General features: G+C 34.4%; 1 pseudogene; it reads right to left on the reverse strand.

The window, feature by feature from the left end:
- Positions 1–805: 805 nt before the first annotated feature.
- LOC124081256 (small ribosomal subunit protein mS33-like) lies at positions 806–1,128 on the reverse strand (annotated as a pseudogene).
- Between the last annotated feature and the right edge of the window lie 11,884 nt (positions 1,129–13,012).

Below are 13,012 nucleotides of genomic sequence, written 5' to 3' on the forward strand. Positions count from 1 at the left end.
CCTTTCTTTCAGGGTGCTGTCAAGTTGTTTGTCATTATAAACAGCCACAGTTCAGCCTCAGCTATCCCCCTTCGTCCACCATCGTCACGATACAGGATGCGAGGCAAGGCACTGCACTTGAGTGATCCTTGACGTGGACCTCAAGGAGAGCATGTCCTATTGCATGCGGGTTAGACGCGTTCACGCCCTGCCCCACGAAAAAAGGCGTCGGCTGATATGGCCTCAGATCTGGGGAAGGGCCCTCCTTGGGACTGAGCCATACTATGCAGCCACTTCTGCACAGTGGGATAGGACCTCTACTCTCGCCTGTATTGTTTTAATAAAACAGAAAAGGGGGAACTGTGGTGAGCCGCTTCTGCCGTTTCTGCAGATTATGGTCGCCATTACAAGATGGCGCTGGCTCTGCTGTGGTCTGTGACAAACAATTTCTTATCTGGGAAAGTTGGCACATGATTTTTCACCACCCTGTGAGAAAGTTCCACGCGGCAGCTTTGCATTGGGGCTTGGGATGCTTTATTAAGGCTGGGAGGGGCACCCGAGAGGAAGAAGAAGAAATATCCAGGGACCTGAATAAACTGTTGAAAGAAGATTCTCGAGTTGCGTATTCCTTGCGGGCAAGGGGTCGCGACACCACCACACCTGGCAACCAGTCACCATTTAATTGAATTAGACTTCAATACAGGGAGGATTGTGTCTCTCCAAGTAACCTTCACTGAGGCAGATTACATTCCTCTAATACATGGAAAGATGGTACTTTCTTCTCATAATCACTGAGGAAGAAATTTTCTCTCTTGATGGGCAGACACTACTTCTTTTTTGTTGCTCTTTTCCCTTCTCCTTTATTTGGTTTCCCCTTTCCAAGAAGCTTCTTTAGACACTTTTGCTCATCCTTAAAATCCTGATGCTTATCTTATCTCTGTAGAGGCCAAGAAAATGCAGTGTGCCCATGAGAGCAAAATATGTGTTGTGATTTGGGTACCAGTCCTATGTCTCCTTCCTCTTGGCCAATGGCTGCTCACTGAATAGTTTCACTATTTTCATGGATTTGGAATCAGTTGGCCTGGAAACTTCACCAAAGAGCCGGGCTCTCAGAGTCATGCGCAAAGCATATTCTGAAAGTGAAGACATTTCTTGAGGAGCTAAGAGATTCCTGGTCCTGACCTGCCTCACCCACGCGCCCCCAAATTACATTTCTTTTCTTTTTTTTTTTTAATTTTTTATTGTTGGTTGTTCAAAACATTACATATTCCTTGATATATCATATTTCACACTTTGATTCAAGTGGGTTATGAGCTCCCATTTTTACCCCATATACAGATTGCAGAATCACATCAGTTACACATCCATTGATTTACATATTGCCATACTAGTGTCTGTTGTGTTCTGCTGCCTTTCCTATCCTCTACTATCCCCCCTCCCCTCCCCTCCCCTCCCCTCTTCTCTCTCTGCCCCCTCTACTGACATTCATTTGTCCCCCTTGTATTATTTTTCCCTTTCCCCTCACTTCCTCTTGTATGTACTTTTGTATAACTCTGAGGGTCTCCTTCCATTTCCATGCAATTTCCCTTCTCTCTCCCTTTCCCTCCCACCTCTCATCCCTGTTTAATGTTAATCTTCTTCTCATGCTCTTTGACCCTACTCTGTTCTTAGTTACTCTCCTTATATCAAAGAAGGTATTTGGCATTTGTTTTTTAGGGATTGGCTAGCTTCACTTAGCATAATCTGCTCTAATGCCATCCATTTCCCTGTAAATTCTATGATTTTGTCATTTTTTAATGCAGAGTAATACTCCATTGTGAATAAATGCCACATATTTCTTATCCATTCATCTATTGAAGGGCATCTAGGTTGATTCCACAGTCTTGCTATTGTGAATTGTGCTGCTATGAACATCGATGTAGCAGTGTCCCTGTAGCATGCTCTTTTTAGGTCTTTAGGGAATAGACCAAGAAGGGGAATAGCTGGGTCAAATGGTGGCTCCATTCCCAGCTTTCCAAGAAATCTCCATACTGCTTTCCAAATTGGCTACACCAATTTGCAGTCCCACCAGCAATGTACAAGTGTACCCTTTTCCCCACATCCTCGCCAGCACTTGTTGTTGTTTGACTTCATAATGGCTGCCAATCTAACTGGAGTGAGATGGTATCTTAGGGTGGTTTTGATTTGCATTTCTCTGACAGCTAGAGATGGTGAGCATTTTTTCATGTACTTGTTGATTGATTGTATGTCTTCCTCTGAGAAGTGTCTGTTCAGGTCCTTGGCCCATTTGTTGATTGGGTTGTTTCTTCTCTTATTGTCCAATTTTTGGAGTTCTTTGTATACTCTGGATATTAGGGCTCTATCTGAAGTATGAGGAGTAAAGATTTGTTCCCAGGATGTAGGCTCTCTATTTACCTCTCTTATTGTTTCTTTTGCTGAGAAAAAACTTTTTAGTTTGAGTAAGTCCCACTTGTTGATTCTAGTTATTAACTTTTGTGCTATGGGTGTCCTAATGAGGAATTTGGAGCCCGACCCCACAGTATGTAGATCGTAGCCAACTTTTTCTTCTATCAGACGGCGTGTCTCTGATTTGATATCAAGCTCCTTGATCCATTTTGAATTCACTTTTGGGCATGGCGAGAGAAAGGGATTCAGTTTCATTTTGTTGCATATGGATTTCCAGTTTTCCCAGCACCATTTGTTGAAGATGCTATCCTTCCTCCATTGCATGCTTTTAGCCCCTTTATCAAATGTAAGATAGTTGTAGTTTTGTGGATTGGTTTCTGTGTCCTCTATTCTGTACCATTGGTCCACCCACCTGTTTTGGTACCAGTACCATGCTGTTTTTGTTACTATTGCTCTGTAGTATAGTTTGAAGTCTGGTATCGCTATACCGCCTGATTCACACTTCCTGCTTAGCATTGTTTTTGCTATTCTGGGTCTTTTATTTTTCCATATGAATTTCATGATTGCTTTCTCTATTTCTACAAGAAATGCCGTTGGGATTTTGATTGGCAACTCAAATTACTAGCATACGGGATGAAAAAAGGCAATATCACAACAGACACTTCAGAAATACAGAAGATAATAAAAAATTATTTTGAATCCTTATACTCCAATAAATTAGAAGATAGTGAAGGCATAGATAAATTTCTTAAGTCATATGATCTGCCCAGATTGAGTCAGGAGGATATAGAAAACCTAAACAGACCAATATCAATTGAGGAAATAGAAGAAACCATCAAAAGACTACCAACTAAGAAAAGCCCAGGACCGGATGGGTATGCAGCAGAGTTTTACAAAACCTTTAAAGAGGAATTAATACCAATACTTTTCAAGCTATGTCAGGAAATAGAAAAAGAGGGAGAACTTCCAAATTCATTCTATGAGGCCAAAATCACCCTGATACCTAAACCAGACAAAGACACTTCAAAGAAAGAAAACTACAGACCAATATCTCTAATGAACCTAGATGCAAAAATCCTCAATAAAATTCTGGCGAATCGGATACAAAAACATATCAAAAAAATTGTGCACCATGATCAAGTAGGATTCATCCCTGGGATGCAAGGCTGGTTCAATATACGGAAATCAATAAATGTTATTCACCACATCAATAGACTTAAAAATAAGAACCATATGATCATCTCGATAGATGCGGAAAAAGCATTCGACAAAGTACAGCATCCCTTTTTGTTCAAAACTCTAGAAAAACTAGGGATAACAGGAACATACCTCAGTATTGTAAAAGCAATCTATGCTAAGCCTCAGGCTAGCATCATTCTGAATGGAGAAAAATTGAAGGCATTCCCTCTAAAATCTGGAACAAGACAGGGATGCCCTCTCTCACCACTTCTGTTCAACATAGTTCTCGAAACACTGGCCAGAGCAATTAGACGAAAGAAATTAAAGGCATCAAAATAGGAAAAGAAGAACTTAAATTATCACTATTTGCTGATGACATGATTCTATACCTAGCAGACCCAAAAGGCTCTACAAAGAAACTATTAGAGCTAATAAATGAATTCAGCAAAGTGGCAGGATATAAAATCAACACGCATAAATCAAAGGCATTCCTGTATATCAGCGACAAATCCTCTGAAATGGAAATGAGGACAACCACTCCATTCACAATATCTTCAAAAAAATAAAATACTTGGGAATCAACCTAACAAAAGAGGTGAAAGACTTATACAATGAAAACTACAGAACCCTAAAGAGAGAAATAGAAGAAGATCTTAGAAGATGGAAAAATATACCCTGTTCATGGATAGGCAGAACTAACATCATCAAAATGGCGATATTACCAAAAGTTCTCTATAGGTTTAATGCAATGCCAATCAAAATCCCAACGGCATTTCTTGTAGAAATAAAGAAAGCAATCATGAAATTCATATGGAAAAATAAAAGACCCAGAATAGCAAAAACAATGCTAAGCAGGAAGTGTGAATCAGGCGGTATAGCGATAGCAGACTTCAAACTATACTACAGAGCAATAGTAACAAAAACAGCATGGTACTGGTACCAAAACAGGCGGGTGGACCAATGGTACAGAATAGAGGACACAGAAACCAATCCACAAAACTACAACTATCTTATATTTGATAAAGTGTGGTGAGCCGCTTCTGCCGTTTCTGCAGACTATGGTCGCCATTACAAGATGACGCTGGCTCCGCTGTGGTCTGTGAGAAACGACTCCTTATCTGGGAAAGTTGGCACATGATTTTTCACCACCCTGTGAGAAAGCTCCACGCGGCAGCTTTGCATTGGGGCTTGGGATGCTTTATTAAGGCTGAAAAGGGCATCCGAGGGAGAGAAGAAGAAATATCAAGGGCCTGAATAAACTGTTGAAAGAAGATTCCCGAGTTGCGTCTTCCTTGCGGGCAAAGGGTCGCGACAATAAAGGGGCTAAAAGCATGCAATGGAGGAAGGATAGCATCTTCAACAAATGGTGCTGGGAAAACTGGAAATCCATATGCAACAAAATGAAACTGAATCCCTCTCAAATTACATTTCTTAATCTCTGTTTCCTAGTTATTTTTGTTACATTAATCTTATTATTTCTAACATGTTCAAATATTAATGTCTTTCTATTTTTTTTCCTCTATTTTCTTAACTATGCTCAAAGACTTTTCTTAATGTTGGACTTTTTATTAATTCATTTATTTTTACTTAGTTATAATTACTTGCTTACATTAGATTTTTTGTACTTCATTATCATAACTTTGTTGACTTACAATTATTTCTAATAGATTTTTTTATTTCAAAAATATATTTCTTGTATATATTAAGGGGTTGAGATATACTTCAGTGTCCTGGTTTCAATCAAAAGCACAGCCAAAAACAACAAACAAATATAGAAAAAACATATTGAGTGATCCAAAAGCAATTTGTTTATGTCCTATGTCTACAAAATTGAAAATATGCATTTAAAATTTTTTTCATCTTTTGACTAACAGTTTATTTATTTATTGTTTGCACTTATTTTTATTTTAACATCCTAAATGAATATATGTACATTTCATTAAGATGTTTTCAGTGGTTTAAACCACTAAATGAATGATCAATTTTTCTAAATGCATATTTCTGAGTATTGTAGAACTTTAAAAAAACAATCAATTTTAATGATCATAATGTTAATTTTATCTATTTTTCTCATTTTCCTATTTAAACATATACAAGCATATATCAGGAAATAAATATTACTTCCTTCTATAGAAAAATATTTTTATTCATTCTGTTTATATGTATATGACACTAAAGTCATATACGAAAAAGAAATCTGTAGTCTTATATAGCCAAAAGCTTTCTAGTACTACATTAAAAACTGCTGAATGTATTTTATTTAATATATTTGCAATCACTTGAAAACAACTTGCATGAATAATCTTTCAGCATTACAAGTAATGCTTCTATATGTGTGTATGTCATTTGCTGGTTGAAATACTTGAATTATTAACTGCAGGATATAATCAATAAGTTTAGTTTGATTCATGCTTACTTTTAAGATTTCTTTCATTTCTTGGAGTTCCTCTGAAGTAATTTGTTTTTGCTTTTTATTATTTTAATACTGTTTTTTAACTTCGTTTGTATTATAATGTTAAAATAATAAAAGGAGTAATGATTTTCTACCAACATCCATTAAAATAACAAAAGATAGCAAGAGCTGGTGCAGATGTGAAGGAAATAGAACCCTTCAACATTATTAATGGAATGTAAATTAATGAGGCCATTATGAAAAAATACTATGATGTTTCCTAAAAAAATAGAAATAATACTTCTTTATAATTCAGAAACTAGAACTACTGAATATATGTCCAAAGGAAATAAGTATGTTGAAGAGATATCTGCATTTCCGTGTTTATTAAGGAACTTCTCACAGTAGTCAAGAAATGGAAAATGTTCATCAATTGATGAATGGATGAAAGTGATACCTATGAACTATGGAATACTATTCAGACATTTAAAAAGTATGTGATCCTTTCAATTGTGGCAGCACTATGAATCTGCAGGCACTGTGTCACAGATTGAAAATACCACATGATCTCATTCACACATGTAATCCAAAAAAGCTTATCTCATCAAATAGTAGTTACCAGAGGCTATAGAGAGGAAGAAAGCCTGAAAAATAGGGAGAGGTTGGTCAACTGGTACACTGTTACAGGTAAACAGAAATGCGCTTCAATAGACAATTGATTAAGTAAAATGTAGTGCATACATGCAATGGAGTGCTATTCAGTTTTAAAAAGAACATCCTTCTGAAATGGCATGAAAAAACCTAGAGGACATTTTGCTAAGTGAACTAATCCAGTCATGAATAGATAAACTCTGCATGATCCATTAAAAATCCTTGAATTCCTAGAAGCAGAGAGCATATGGTAAAGACTAGGGGCTGGGAGATGGCAGAATGGGGAGTTGGTCAAAGGGCATAATGCTTCAGAATTACATGATAAGTAAGTCCTAGAGGTCTGTTATATAATATAGTGCCTGTAGTAAGCAGCACTGTACTGTACACTGTAAAATTTTTAAGAGGATATATCTCAAGTTAAGTGTTCCTGCTACAAAAGTCGGGGCAAGGGTAGGAGGAAACTTTTGCAGGTGAGGGATATATTTATTATGTTGATGTGGTATGGTTTCAAGGATATATGAAAATACCATATCCATGGAATAACATGCATTCGATATGTACAGTGTTTTATGACAATTACACCTCAGTAAGTCTACAAAATACAATATTAAATGAGAAAATTAATAAAAAATGTGCCATTAGGATACTAAAATTATATTTAAAAAACTGTGACCTTTAAGGCTTGATGAGCTCTCTTTATTAAAATATATATAATTGAATAAACAAACATATATATGTATCTATATATGTATCTATATGTATATACACATATATGCACATATATACACACAATGCAGATACACGTTTGTTTTTAAAATAGTGAGAAATAATTCTTTTCAGCACAAGTGGTTATATATAAGATACTGGGGATGTATAAAGAATAGTTTTTAAGTCAATGTGATAATTATTTGTTGTTTTGATTAAATTATTATTTTCAGTTTTATAGAAGAATGATAACATATTCTGAAACTTTCCTTTTTTTTACAATGTTTTCATAAGTAGTCTAACCACTTCATATACTCATATAGAAATACTTTATATAATCTCAAGCACATAAAGATATATATTTTTGTTTCCTTCATGATGGATGATGACATGATCAACAAATTTCCAATGCTGTTTATTGGTTGGAAATTTTCCAATGCTGTTTATTGATTGGAAACTAGTCCCAGGACTAGTATTCTATGAATTACAGGTTTTTTTTTGTATAAAACTCTAAAGAACTATAATAAACTTATCTAATATGTCTAATAACAGGTGACCATATTTTTATTATATTTTTTCTCAGAAATATGAAATCACTTAAATTTTATCAAGCTACTTGGTAACAGAATAAATTTTTCAACATCTTTAGTAAATGCACTTAAAACCATGGAAGTTGAAAACTTTCTTTGATTTTTGTTTTTAATGTGCATACATATTTTTGCTGTTTTCTCTGTCTTCAGTTAGTTTTATCATTCTGCTTACCTACATAAATTGTTAAGCTTTGTGTTATGGAAATAAAAATGGTCTTGATGCCCAGGAAATTATCTTTTTAACCTCTGTGATCTAGTATAAAGCAGATAATTTAGTCCAGCCTCATCACTTTCATTTAAAAATGTTATTAAAATAAACAATGTATTAATATAGATTTACCTCTCAACTCTTGGTGAGTACTGGGAATGTGCCAGGCAATCTGCAATTAAATATACATTATAATGAGGGTTAGAAGATAATAGGAAATGAAAGCAGGTGTTGGGTAATAAAAACATTGTCAGTCAACAGGAAATGATTATGTGTACATAATACTTCTTCCCCCCCCCCCAACATCCCAACCACCTTTTAATTTTGGAGGAATTTCTAATTCCTAAGACTTAGGATCCCAACATTAGCCAAACAACAACAACAAAACTTTTGAAATCTGTTCTCCTGGCTCCCTGACAACTACTTTACCATCCACATTATTGAACTACATTCTAGGGAAAAGATTCTTAGGAAAACGTGTATAATCTTCAACTGATTTAATTGGATGGTCTTGTTCCTATTAATATTCCTTATTGAAATATAAGAAGCTTTGTTCTAAGGAAGCCAGAGAAATTTTACTTATCTGGTGATCATCTAGAATAACCTCATTGAGAGCTAAGGTTTGGATAACTGCATCACCACTGTCATTCAACAGTGTGAACAAAGGAGGAAATCAAGAATTGTGAAGTAGGTGCAGTCTCAGGTAACTTTAAAATAAATTAAAGTTCAAATAGCTGCTCAAGGCAGTAGCAGAAACCAAAAAACTTTCTATAACAGTGATAAAGAATATCTTATCTATTAAGCTGCAAAATTGAGATACCTGACAACCAAAATCAAACATTGATCTGTTCATCCTGCTGGGTTGCAAATTACAATGTCAGTTACACTTTAAGTCCTGCTGGCTATACTATGTGAAAAGTAGGACATCTATAGGATAAGATTGGAATCTTCAGAATTGAATTTGTTTAAGTAGCATGAATAACCAGTTGGTAGCTTCCCTTGAAACTCTTGAAACCTTCAATTCCTCCTTCCCTTTCAGATGGAGTTGATGATGATGCTTGTCACCGGAGTGGGGAAGGCAAGGGAGTGTACAAACTGTCCTCATTCCTGATGACTTTCACTTCTCAGTTAAAAATCTTTTAATAGAATTGGGTTCCCTCATGGAGGCCTTGGAGAAGGGAGGGGATATCATCAAAATTCAAACTATAAAGGGAAAATTCAAGATACAGAATTTTAGGACTTTTTGAAATTATGTAGCAAAACTCCACAAAATAAGTTTCAAAATTGATTCTAAGTATGCTTAACCAATGAGAGAAGAGCAAGTTGTAAAAATAACAAGAACTTATAAGTTCTCAAACTTTCATTTCCCTACTGCATCCATACTTATCCTTCTGTTTCCCAACACATATAAAAGTAAAAAGGATGTCTCTTGGACTGAATAGAATATCTTACCTCTCTTTTAAACACTCTACAAGATTTGCTTGCAGAGATCCCAGTAATAATTCTGTGCCATCAGATCATTGCACAAGATGCCTATGACCTTGGGAAAAGCATATGCTTCCAACAGAAAACATTAATTATCTTGTTATCTATGATTTTTTCACAGAAGTGGTTTGAGGTAATGTTAAGAAAATGTACTCAGAGAAAGGTACATGTCAGTGGCCAATTAATACCAGGCCAGGATGGTTGCTAGGTGTAAGCTCAAAACATATATATACTTTTTCCAAATTTTAAATTTTCAAGAAGCAACAAAAACTAATTCTTTAATATGGGACTCAAACCGTTACCAAAAGCAGACAAAAATTGGACTCATTTCATTATGAGAAGGCCAATAATTTGCTTTGTTGAATTAGATATTCATTTAGCATTTTGATATGCGGTTTTCCCTTCTGTTATACTTCTTTTAGCATCACAGTCCATAAATTTATTAAATAACATAATTTTCCATGATATGTTACAAAATATTCTTCTGAATCAAGAATCAGCTTTACAGTAAAAGCAGGTAACAAAATATTGGCCATGTGATTGCCAATCTTATAAGACATCCCATTGCAAATATCTGTGCTTTTGTACAGAATGATTTCTCATTTTGGAAAGGAAATTAAAATTACAATTAGCTAACTTCATTGGGACTACTACTACCTTAAGCATTCGATACAGTAGTATAAAGAAAGTAGCATATTCTCCGGATTAATAAACAATACATATATTGCTTAGGAAGTTCATATGTAATTACCTCTAAACTTCTCTAAAAGAAAGAAGACAAATTCTATAAATTGAATCAAGGAATCAAAATGATGAGACATAATCTGAAGAGAATGTGAAGATTGCAGTAGCAAATTGGTCAAAGAAAAATTATCCAAAAGTTGAGTATTACTGAGGCCCCAATCTATTACTAGTTTATTGCTTGTTTGCAAGCAATGTTAAGACATAGAGGGTAAGCAGTGAGCAAAGCAGATTCAGTGCCTGATTACTTGGCATTTACTTCCTAATGTGGACTGTCATCTTTTAACAAAAACAGCAAAGCACTAAAGAAGAACCTGAAAGGATATGCTGAAAAGGTTGAGTGACAGGAATTAAGAGTTTAATAATTAATGGGATAAGAAACAGCAACAATATAATGACCAGTTACTGGACAATAAAAAGTATAGGAAGAAGTGTAGCCTATTTTTTCCAAGTTTTTTAATTATCTTCAGGGTTGTAATAGTTTATGTAGAATTCTTCAAAGCAGTTAGAAGGTAGTATTTGTGTCAGTTGGATTAATATGAAGAAATAACGAGGTCAAAAATTCAAGGTGGAGAGCAGAGGGAGTGGTGCCAGAGAGCTCCCAACAGAAGGAAATGAAGGACATGAGTATCTCCATAAAATCAAGGGATGCCAATGGAGTGATGGCATTTGAGTTTCAAGGAAGTGAACTGTGATATTTGAGATGTAGAAAAATATCAGTAATGGGGAACTCCAGGTGGTTGACGCAGGTAATGACAACAGGAGCCTGGCTAATGGACAAAAATTTTTAGTAACTTTTTTATTTCCCCTGATAATTTCCTTTTGGTAGTCTGATTCACTGACTTCAGCTGTTTCCTCCATGAACATCATTTCCCAGTTTGACATATTTTGCTTTGATTTGCTTCTAGGAACAGCCCCTACAACTTTGGTAACTTCTGAATTTTCAACTTTAAATGATCTAATTCAAATCACTTTCAGATTATTACTTCATTGTGTTGTAAAAACACAATTTCTCTCTATCTTGTTACTGGAATTAAGGACATCCAATAATTCAATTATACTGGATAGTCCAGCAGATAAGCTTTACCATATGTATTTTTTTTCATTCATGCATTTAAATTGTATATTATCGTAACTTTGTTGTTATTATTAACAATGATTTCAGCTATAGTCTGGTTATAAATCCTAATGTTACAGAGGAAAGTAAAAAGGAATTTTAATTATCAAAGTAAAGCTTATATCGAGGGTTGTAGGAGCTGTGGTGGTCCTTTACCTTAAGCTATTATAGTCATGTATTTCTCTTTCTCAGAACTCAGGCACTATCTCACTGTATTCTAATTGCTGAATTTCATCATGATCTAGACTCTGGTGTTGAATTTATTCCATTTGTTACTACCTTTCCAATAATATAGATTTTGAGGACAGTTTGGTTTTTCATGTTTAGCACAACAATGAGGTCCATTTCGAAATATCAGGATATCCATCCAAAAATCTCCAATATCTAGAAGAATAAGACAATAAAATCTGGGCTTTATTGTCTTTCTTTCCAATTCTCAAATAAGTCATATTCAAAGAATATCTTCAAAAATAAATACTAATTTTATTACACACTTCCTCCAGGATTATTAATGTTTACTTTTCCTTGCATTAATATAAGTGAGATTGATGTGTTAGCTATTTTCAAAGCTTTTAACTTCTAGTCTTCTAGTCCAAGGAGGCTTTCTTTCTCTACATGTATAAATGAGGTTCTCATAAAACCTTAGGAACAAATTTATTTTCTAAATTTTAATAGTATCCTAGCAGGCATTATACATTATAATCTGCTATTATTTTATTCAGTTATTTATGTACCAACAATGATACTAGTATTAATGAACAATTACTAATTCTAATAGTTATTACATTATGTTTCAAGTATTAGGCAAAACAGTCATGCTGCTTATTATATTTCACCTACGCAATAAACCTGAGAGAGTAATATTGCCTTTCTAGTATTGGTATGTAATTAAGGTAGAAAATTGAATAACCTGAACAAACTCAGTCACCAGAATAGCAAAACTGCATTTGGAATTTGAACTTGTATCTCTGACTTTTAAAGCTGTGTCTCTTAATTACTAGTCCATATTGTTTTTCAACAACTAATAAAAATATCAAATAATTTTGATATTTTATATATAATATATATATATATATATATATATATATATATTTTTTTTTTTTTCCATTTTCTTTATGAGTCCACAGTAAACAAAACCAGATAAATTTTAGAAGCACACATGAATTGATAAAAAAATTTTCAAATGTAATGAAATTGTTATATTATAAGAATAAAGACAACTACTAGAAAAGAGATAAATACAAGGGATAATTAAGAAAAAAATCTAAGAGCATTATAATATAAGCCCAGGAGTTTCAGAAAAGGACACATAGAAAGTAAAATGAATGAAACTGTCAAATCAATGAATTGATAAAATTTACAGACTATTCTCCAGATTAAAAAGCCCTTCTGAATGTCAAAAAAATCTATGCTAAAATAACTACATAAATGACATTTTGGGTAATTTTAAAAATCTAGGTACTAAATGAACAATTTATGAACCTGAGTATGCATGTGGATAAATACACAAAATAAGAAAGATTATTTATTATTCAGAAGCCATTGCACTTCCTAACAAT

Source organism: Marmota monax, unplaced genomic scaffold (assembly GCF_021218885.2).
Source record: "Marmota monax isolate L192 unplaced genomic scaffold, Marmota_monax_Labrador192_F-V1.1 WCK01_AAM20220418_F8-fsc00763, whole genome shotgun sequence".
NCBI classification, from domain to species: domain Eukaryota; kingdom Metazoa; phylum Chordata; class Mammalia; order Rodentia; family Sciuridae; genus Marmota; species Marmota monax.